Source organism: Caloenas nicobarica, chromosome Z (genome assembly GCF_036013445.1).
Source record: "Caloenas nicobarica isolate bCalNic1 chromosome Z, bCalNic1.hap1, whole genome shotgun sequence".
NCBI lineage: Eukaryota > Metazoa > Chordata > Aves > Columbiformes > Columbidae > Caloenas > Caloenas nicobarica.
The window spans coordinates 45463434-45472772 of record NC_088284.1 but is presented as its reverse complement, the minus strand read 5'-3'; positions in this window follow the sequence as shown (position 1 = coordinate 45472772).

Here is a 9339-nt window from a genome sequence, read left to right as displayed (position 1 = left end):
TAAACTTATCTAGCCAATACACCACTCCCCATTACACCAGTTAAGTCTGAAGCAAGTCCTTCTCAGCCTGAGACCTGCTGTCCTCTCATGTGCCACAAAACAAGTGTTTGCTCACCTGCAGTTAAGAGTGGGACACTGGCAGAAAACAAATACTGGGGGCTGGGGCTCTCCAGCCACCGCAGAGTACTCTGGCCAAAAGTCACCAGGCACATACTGGGGGAAAGGGGATGCCTGCAAATTCCTAGCCAGAAAATGGGTGTAAATGGCAAAATAACATCAATTGCACTAATTGCGGATTCGGTTGTTGTGTAAAATGAGTACAGCTGTCATGCTGAGGTGTCAGACAGGGCTGTAGCAGAATAGCAACTAAGAGTCGAGTGTAAAATACAGCAAGAAATGCACATGCAGCTTCATCTCAGACCCTCACGCTAGCCACTCTTTTAAATTAGGTAGAATTCTTAAGCATACTGCTATTTTAGCTGACAGACCTAGCACCACCGGTCAGCCACTCCTTATGACATCTGACAAGACACAGACCTGGGCACACAGTACTCCAAGACACAGCTAACCCGGTACCTGCACACCTTACCCGACAATACACAGCAACGCTGTGGAATGGGTATGCGTGCAGTGGGCAGTGATGAATGAACAAAGCCAAAGAGGTATTTTTTTGTCATGTGAATGTATGAGCTTTGCAGAAACCAGCTCCTCATGTTTTCGAGAAACAAAAAAAACCTGTAAAATAGCACTCATGCACACAAAAGTGTTTTGTGTTTTGATGCAGTCCTTCTTGAATCTTTCTACATACATTCAGCTGAAGATATGTGTTAAACATGCTGGTTTAAATATCAGCACAAGCACATTTTTAAAAACATGGTTTCAGCAAACATGTGCACATAAATGTACAGCATCCTGGAGAAAGGGGCCAACAAGGATCCCATGCAGTTGGAGCAGAGCCGCAGGCAGCCCTGCCCCAGAAGCGATGCCAGCAGCGGACTGGGAAAGACTCAACAGGCCTCATCTGGGCACTGAGTCCTGTTTCAGAGCCAGGTGGGAAAGACATCAACAAACTGATGAGCTCCAGGGGATGCCACTGAGATAGTGGGGCTGGAGAGCTGTCCTGCAAGGACAGGCTGTGGAGCCAGGGCTGGTTCAGCATGGAGCAGAGGCAGCTTTGGGACACCTGACAGCACCAGAGTGTCTACTGGGAAAGGATCGATGAGACAGCAGTGTCTCACAGCAGTTTCTCACAGCAGTGTCTCACAGGAGGGCAAGAGACAGTGACAACAGCTGAAACTAGAGAGGTTCAGGCTGGAGATAAGGACACACTTCTTCCCCTGAGGATGGGCAGGCAGTGGAACAGGTTGCACAGAAGGTTGTGCTGCCTCCATCGTTGGAGGTTTTCAAGACCCAGCTGAATAAAACTGTGAGCACCATGGTCTGATCTCACAGCTGAGCCTGCTTTGAGCAGGAGGTTGGACTAGAGACCTCGCGAGGTCCCTTCCAACCTGAATTATCCTGTGATCTTACATTACAAATGCCAATAGAAATATATAAATATATACATATTGTGTATAGCTGTAGAAGTATACAGAAATACCCATGTCCATGTGTGCATGTGCAGTACTGCACTGTAGTAAAACACTACCTTCTCCAGCTACCACTAAGAAAGTCACTGGACAGACTTTGATTTTTAGTTGCTTATTTTTGAAGACATTGCAACAGACGTTGGTTTTGAAACAGATTTTATACAAAAATTTTCCTCCCTTCCTTCAGCTCAGATACCTGTGCTTTCCTCTTGCTACACAGACTTATCCTAGAGTTTGGGTGGCTGAGGAAGGTAGACTGAAGCATTGAGGAGAGCACAGGAAGGTGAGTGATTATTATCCTGTGGGTGTGACTGACTACCAAGCCACACATATGGCATGTACTGGGCTCTCGTATGTGGCTCTAATGTTCATGTACAGGATACACAGCTACTATTATCCTTTCAGAAGCACAAGTGAAACAAAATGGAAGTAAATTTCACATGTGAGGTCTGATATCAGAGCAGAGTCTTAGATCATTAAGGAAAAAATTATGTCTTAAAATTTCATTCCAATTAATGCCTACTATCAGTAAAAGCAAAAATAAAATAAAAAGTAAACCCAAGAAAATCCATATTGTTTCTCAGTTACACTCAGTCTGTGCTTGACTCAGTGCAGAATTAGCCCAATTCTGTCTAATATTTGTCATAAAAGTAGAATTATTGCACCCAACATGCGATTGGATTTGATGACAAACCTTGCAGTCACTTGTCTTGCTTATTTTTCCTGCTCTTGGAGGTTTCTGAATAGCTTCACTACAGTGCAGGTTAGAAGGTGATTCACTGGACCAATGGCCAAGGAAGGAAATACTGCTTCTCATCAGGCTGCATTCCTAAAATTCACCAGTTTCAAGCAATTTCAATACACTTTTGCTGGAAGACACTGAAGAAAAAAAAAGTCTTCTCTATCATTTTGTGTAAATCACCACTGGCAGAAGATTTTCACATTTGTTTTAATCCTGAGTTTCTTTTACATCAAGACGTCATTCTGGGAAGAACCTTGTTATGACCCAGTTTCAACAAACAGTACAGCAACCTGGGCTGAGCTAGGTTAAATGCCAAGAGGGTCATTGTTTTAAAAGTAAAATGACACAGTACAACTGTGAGTAATGCCATGTAAAGCACCACAGAAGCAGTACAAATGAGCTAACAGTAGGGCAAAGAGGTGCTGGGTAAGGGGTGTTGTGATCTGCCTCCTTCAGCAGTACTGGAGACCGGATGGTAAAGGAGGAGGGGGCACATACAAGTGTTGCTACAAAGTTGGCTTTAGTGTTATTGCCTTTATGACAACAATATAAAGTAACTCCCACAACACAGTGAAGATAAGCTCTTTAAAGGAAATATAAAAGCTTTAGCTTAGCAATTCATCCAAACCTCATCATGCATCGTAGACATTTTTGAAGTTTAACAAAGAAAAGCACATCATTAAAGAACACTGCTCTATCACCATTCTTATGCAAATCCTTTCAGATAGTTGGGTGGAAAATTCCGTCTAACATGCAGTGAGAAATAAATGTTGCAGGGTGGAAATTTCAGCTATACCAAGTGCATCTATCACTTGTATAATCCAAACTACTGTATGTGCCCTGACTACAGAATTAGTATTGATCCATTCACCATGTAAACATCAAGTACTTTCTATTATTACTTGAAATAGCATGCTATCACAATTTCTATTTCCTCCCTCTATCTTAAATAGAAGTATGGCACATTAGCTCTTCCCTTCATGTACTTTTTTGCACAGCTATCTAACTACAGTGTTCAAGGCTGTGCTCGGTTTCCTGCAGACATCTGCAGTATTACCATCAAAGTACTTTATTTTCAAGTCATCTCTGATGGAAAGCAATACAACTCTCATTTACACTGAAACCTGTTACTGTGGCTTCTCTTGGTAAAATGCACAGGGTCCTTTGTTTTAAGATCCTATTGTGACTACCCTTACAAATTACTACATCAAACAGCTTTCCCAAATGTTACTCACACGGTTCTCATGAGTATCACTAAGACAACAGTGGACTGCAAGAGTCTGAATAGCTATGTCATATGAGCACAAACAAGTGGGGAAAAAAATAATGATTTCCATCTCATCTGTCTCAACAAAAAGCTGATATGGCTAAAATACAGCTTTGGAAAATGCTGGGAGGTGCTTAGAAACATACCGTGTTTCACCTGTTAGAACCTTGCTTTGTTTCTGAGCAGGATGAAAAATTTAAAATATCAAGATAAGGGTTTGTCTCCAGAAATCCCTAAAATTTTAGACTTGAGAGGTGGTCCTAAAATCTGGAGATCTCAGCAAGACAGCAGTGCTACCTTAGAGATGTGTGGTACTGGATGCACTTTGGCCGTTTCTCCAGTATGCCATGACCCACATATTTTGCATTCCAGGTGCTGGGTCACACTATCAGCAACATTTCACTTGTTATTCAGTGCAAAATGAAGTGTCTTCAGACCATACAGCTGCTGCAGTCAGGGAGAATTTTCTTCAAAGATAATTTATAGATTACGATGGAGACTTCTTCTCAAAAGAACAAATTAACTTTAGTGCTCACATCTTGCTGGAGCCCCAGCAGGGAAGCTGAGGCCCCAGCTCTCCTGATAGTTTGAAATACCCATCTGCACCTTCTGAAAGCATTCACACCTCCCTCCCTTTTGTATTGGTGTCCCCATGTATAAATAATGTAATCTGCTGAAACTTCAGTTACCGTTCACACTGATGCAAAAATAGAAATGCTGTGACAACCTATCCAAACAAAAACCTACAAGAACCACAGTCCTTCCAGGTAGAATCATAAACACATAGAATGTCCTGAGTTGGAAGGGACCCACAAGGATCATCGAGTCCAACTCCTGTCCCTGCACAGGACAACCGCACAGTTCACACCATGTGTCTGAGGCCTTGTCCAGTCTCTTGAACACTGTCAGGCTTGGGGCCGTGACACCTCCCTGGGGAGCCTGTTCCAGTGCTCCACCACCCTCTGCAGGAAGAACCTTTTCCTCATGTCCAACCTAAACCTCCCCTAGCACATCTTCCTGCCATTCCCTCAGGTTCTGTCATTGGTCACTAAAGAGCTCAGCGCCTGCCCCTTCTCCTCCCCTTGTGAGGAAGCTGGAGCCCCATGAGGCCTCCCCTCAGTCTCCTCTTCTCCAGGCTGAACAAACCAAGTGACTTTAGCCGCTCCTCATACGGCTTCCTCTCCAAACCCTTCACCAACTTTGTAGCCCTCTTCTGGACACTCTCCAGTAGCTTTATATCCTTTTTATCCTGTGGCGCCCAGAACTGCACACAGGGCTCCAGGTGAGGCCGCACCAGTGCAGAGCAGAGTGGGACAATCACCTCCCTGCCCGGCTGGCAATGCTGTGCTGGATGCACCCAGGACACGGGTGGCCGTCTTGGCTGCCAGGGACACTGCTGGCTCATGTCCAATTTGCCATCGACCAGAATTCCAGATCCCTCTGTGCAGAGCTGCTCTCCAGCATCTCATCCCTCAGTCTGTATGTACAGCCAGGGTTGCTGTGTCCCAGGTGCAAAATCCGGCACTTGCTCTTGCTGAACTTCATGTGGTTGGGGATTGCCCAGTTCTCCAATTTGTCCAGGTAGCTGCAAAGAAAGCATGGTCTTTAGGCCAAAACTGAGGCATTACATTTGAAACCAGTCCATAGATAATGCCCTGCTGCCCCCTTTCTGGAGCCATTGATCCACGTCACTGTTTGAGTTCAAATGCTGTGTGTCAGATGGCTGAGATCATGTCTCCATGGCAGCCAGACCCCAAGTCATCTAAAACTTTAAGTATCAAAAGAGACTTCCGAATTGCACCAGGGAGTCCCGCAGCCTCCAGGGTGAATTGCCACACACTGCCTGGAGTAAACCCCAATGCCTCCATTTACCTCTCTAAAACGAAAGTGGTGATAAAGACCTTGAGTACTACTTACAAAAAGGTCCACTAAGGAAAAGTGTGGCTCATAAGGGAAAGCGGCATTTGCAAAAGCCTGTGGTCTCCCCTGCTTGGTGGATGTAAGAAATGGTATCATCTGCTGCCACAGTCAAAAGCGTTGGGTAACTATTTATCTCTGCCTGTACCTGGTCACACAGAGTGTAAAAGTCATGAGCCACAGCCACACATGCATTCTGCACTGGGCCATCTTCTACTCCTTGTAGACAAAAGAAACAGATCCCAGTTGCTCAGGCCTGCTTTTTAGATGAGCACCTACAGCAGAAGCACTCATGCTTCTCTGCTCCTCACTTGCCATCTATGATGGCAGCACCACCCCACAAAGCATCCATGTGAGATGAGCTTCCCACCTACCATGCAGCCGTGCTGTGGGCTATCAAAAAATGCTCACTCTTCCATCTCCCTAAATGCAGAAAGACCAGAAGGCCTAATAATCTAGTAAACACACAGATTGTAAAGCCCACCATCCTCAGAGAAGATGCTGATGGCAGGACTCTATTTCCAGAACAACAGTGCACCTTCCAGATCTCTCTCTCACAAGCCAGCACAATAAAGCCTTCAGGCTCAGAGGTCACAGCAGTGCTTCTCACCACATTTCAGATGCAGGCTACCCTATGCCGCAGCACACTGGCATGTCAGCTGCAATCAAAATTCCGGCAGCTCTGAGGCCAGAAAACATCTGGGCTGTCTCAAACCATGTAAGAATGATAGCAGACAGTAAAGGGTAGACAGGACTAATGGGGAGGAGGAGTACTCACAACGCAGAGGTGCCCACACACCTCCCATTACAGGCTCATTTCCCTCAGCAGACCTGCAGCCTCTCCCTGAGAGACCCACATAGAATACAAAGGACAGACAGTAAACAAGCATGGTTCAGACATCATTCTTTTTGACATTACTGGAGTGGTAATGATTTACATCAGCTGATAATCCAGCCACCGGGGGTTGGGGTGCTGGGGGGGCATGATTCTGCCCCCAGAAGAAGGTAATAAGAAAGCCTTGTTTCTGAGCAAAGTATGTAAACTTCAGTGCAAGGCATGTTTCTTATGTCTGTGGTCCCAAGCAAGGGCTGACAGCCATCTTCTGAGTGTAGTTCTTTTGATATGACCCAGGCAAAAGAGAAGCCTCTCTCCTCAGAAAATCAAATAACACAGGTGCCTGGGATGCACCTGGGATTATCAGAGACAAACACAAACAAGAAGACAGAAGACTACCTCCAGCTTCTGTCAGATAGAGAAATGTTCAGGACTCAACAGAAACATCTCTCCTTCATCTCCCAGCTTCCTACATGCATCTCAAAATCAACACAAATAAGAGGTTCTTCAGCAGGTTCTCCAGGCCCTATCCGAGGTCTTCTCCCATTGGGAATTTGTCATTTAGACTTAGCTGTAAGGCTGCTACAGCAGTCAGTGACCAAAGTCACTGGGAAGAAGTTGCAGACAGACCCTGAAAACAAAACTGACATCCCAGCAGCAGAACTCAGGGAGAGGGGCAGCTCAACCACCCTAAAAAAGTGAGGGTGCAATTGTCAGGTACATCAGAATTAATTTGTAGTTGGGCAAGTGACTCCCTTTAGACTTCTTGAAAATCCCCATTTTGGGGAAAATTATGAGAGATAACTGAGTTACAAGCACATAATGGAAGGACTTGAAAATGAAGAAAAGAAACAGAAGATGCATAAGGGAGATGGAGCGGGTAAACACATCATGAACTCATAGTCAGTAGATATGAATGGAGCTGCGCTTCACTGTCACTGGAAAAACTGAGAGCAAGGTTATACAGTAGCATGTCAGCATACCAGTTTGGTTACTCATTTATCTCTCTCACATCTTCCAAGGTTCTCTAATCATCACCCCAAGATGTTCATAAGTATCGCCTATGTGTCCTCTGCCCATTTCACTCTTTGCCAGACCATCAGATTTCTTTAGTTTCTCAGATACGCTTCAGATATCATGAATCTCAGTAGCAGAGACCTCTGGATCATCCTTTGCAACAAGGTTTGTCTGTTTGTTTATTTAAAGCTGTGTTATAAAACATGCTGAAGTGTTCTTTTTTTTAATTAAGCAATGTAAAAAAAAAGGAAACTCTGCTATCAGAAATTACTGTCTTGCTGTTAATCTCACATAATTGCTAATTATAAGGTCACAAAACCATTCTCCTCCCACTTTTGCCAAAATAGTCAAGTATTACACATAGCCAGGTACCTAAGAAGCAACTATGCTTTATCACTTACTTGTAGCATTACCAATATTTGCTGCTTGAACCTAGCATATTCCCAAAAAAGGCTGGCAGAGGAATGCTTGTACCACACTACTTTTCCTAGCATTATGGCTAGTGTCTCTAGAGAGTAAACAGCAAAGCCTCAGTGCTCTCTGGGGCACTCAAGAATGTTGTCTATGTATTTTTTTTATGTCTATTGTAATTTTTTTAAAAACAGAATAGTAGAAGCAGAGATTGGACACCAGACTCTTTGCCAGCCCAGCAGCCAAATGCTTTTCACCATCACAGTCTCATTCTCTAGCCATCAGCGCGGCCTGCTCCCTGCACTCTTTGCTCCTCAGAAGTGACAGAGAGTAATTCAGGCATCAGACGAGCTGTTCTGACAACCCAACACCTAGGAAACCTGGGTTTTGGGGTGTCTCACTGTCTCTGCTCTATCTTATATGCTGTTGTTCAACTTCAACATGTGTGACCCTAGCCAGGGACTTCCATCAGCTCTTCCACCGATATGCAAGTCTGGCACACGTTCTAGTTCAAATGGCCGAAGGGCCTTCTGCATTCCCTACACAGGTCTCCAAGATGAGTGCACTGGCCATTACTCTCCTGAACAAAAGGCTCTGAACTGCGGCAGAGCAGCTTCCCTCTCCTGCTACTGTGCTGTCTTCAAAAGGGTGCTTTCTGTTTGATCACTTTAAAATAATCACAAGTATTTCTTCTTGGGAGAGAATTTTGGAAGTACCTGACCAAAGCCCTGAGTCCATCACCAGCACTCCAGAAAGGAAAGATTGTTAACAACCTCCTGCATTTGCAAACTTCCAGCTGGCTGCCTTTTGGGTGTTCCTCATTCAGTATGCAGCTTCCTTATGGTGCCTGTGCCTTGTCGCACACTGCAGCCCAGAGGTCCGGCTGTGTGACCTGAATTAGGGCAGTCAAACACACTGAAGCCCAACATTTGCCTCCAATTTAAAGCAGCCTTTGTGTTCTCTGATGGTTCCTACCCTGGTGCAAATCCTTGCTCAGAGAAGATCCCTCTTCATTTGGTGCTCAGGTGCAGAATACAGGGTACTGATAGGGAAAAATAACTTCCCTCTTGGCCGTGCACTTCTCTTCAGCTTTAATTGTGTTGGCACTCTCAGCTGTGCTCACCCCTCGTTCTTCTGCCGACTTCATGTACAGATCTCTGCATCTGAGCTCTGCAGATGTGAAGTCCAGTTGCATAGCCAACCCACTGGCAAAACGTAGTTCAGTCCCACCAAATCACCCAGCCTTTCTTGATCACTACTGCAATGTCAATTAGAGTGAATTTTCTGTGGGGTTTGTTTCTGTCATGCAGACATCATATCTACACAAAGGCTTTCCCCAGGGAAACCTCCATGAGATTATTCAGGAGAAAGTGTAGAGGCAATGAGTTAGGGATCTCCTTTCCCTACAGCAGGACTAGGACATGCACATAGGTCAATTCATTCAGCATAAGTCACAGAGAATACATAGAACAGTATTTAATAGCCCAAACTCTGGAGACTTAGTAACAGACTGCAATAAAGAACTGAAGTCCAAATCTTCAAAGGTATTCAGATGTCTAAG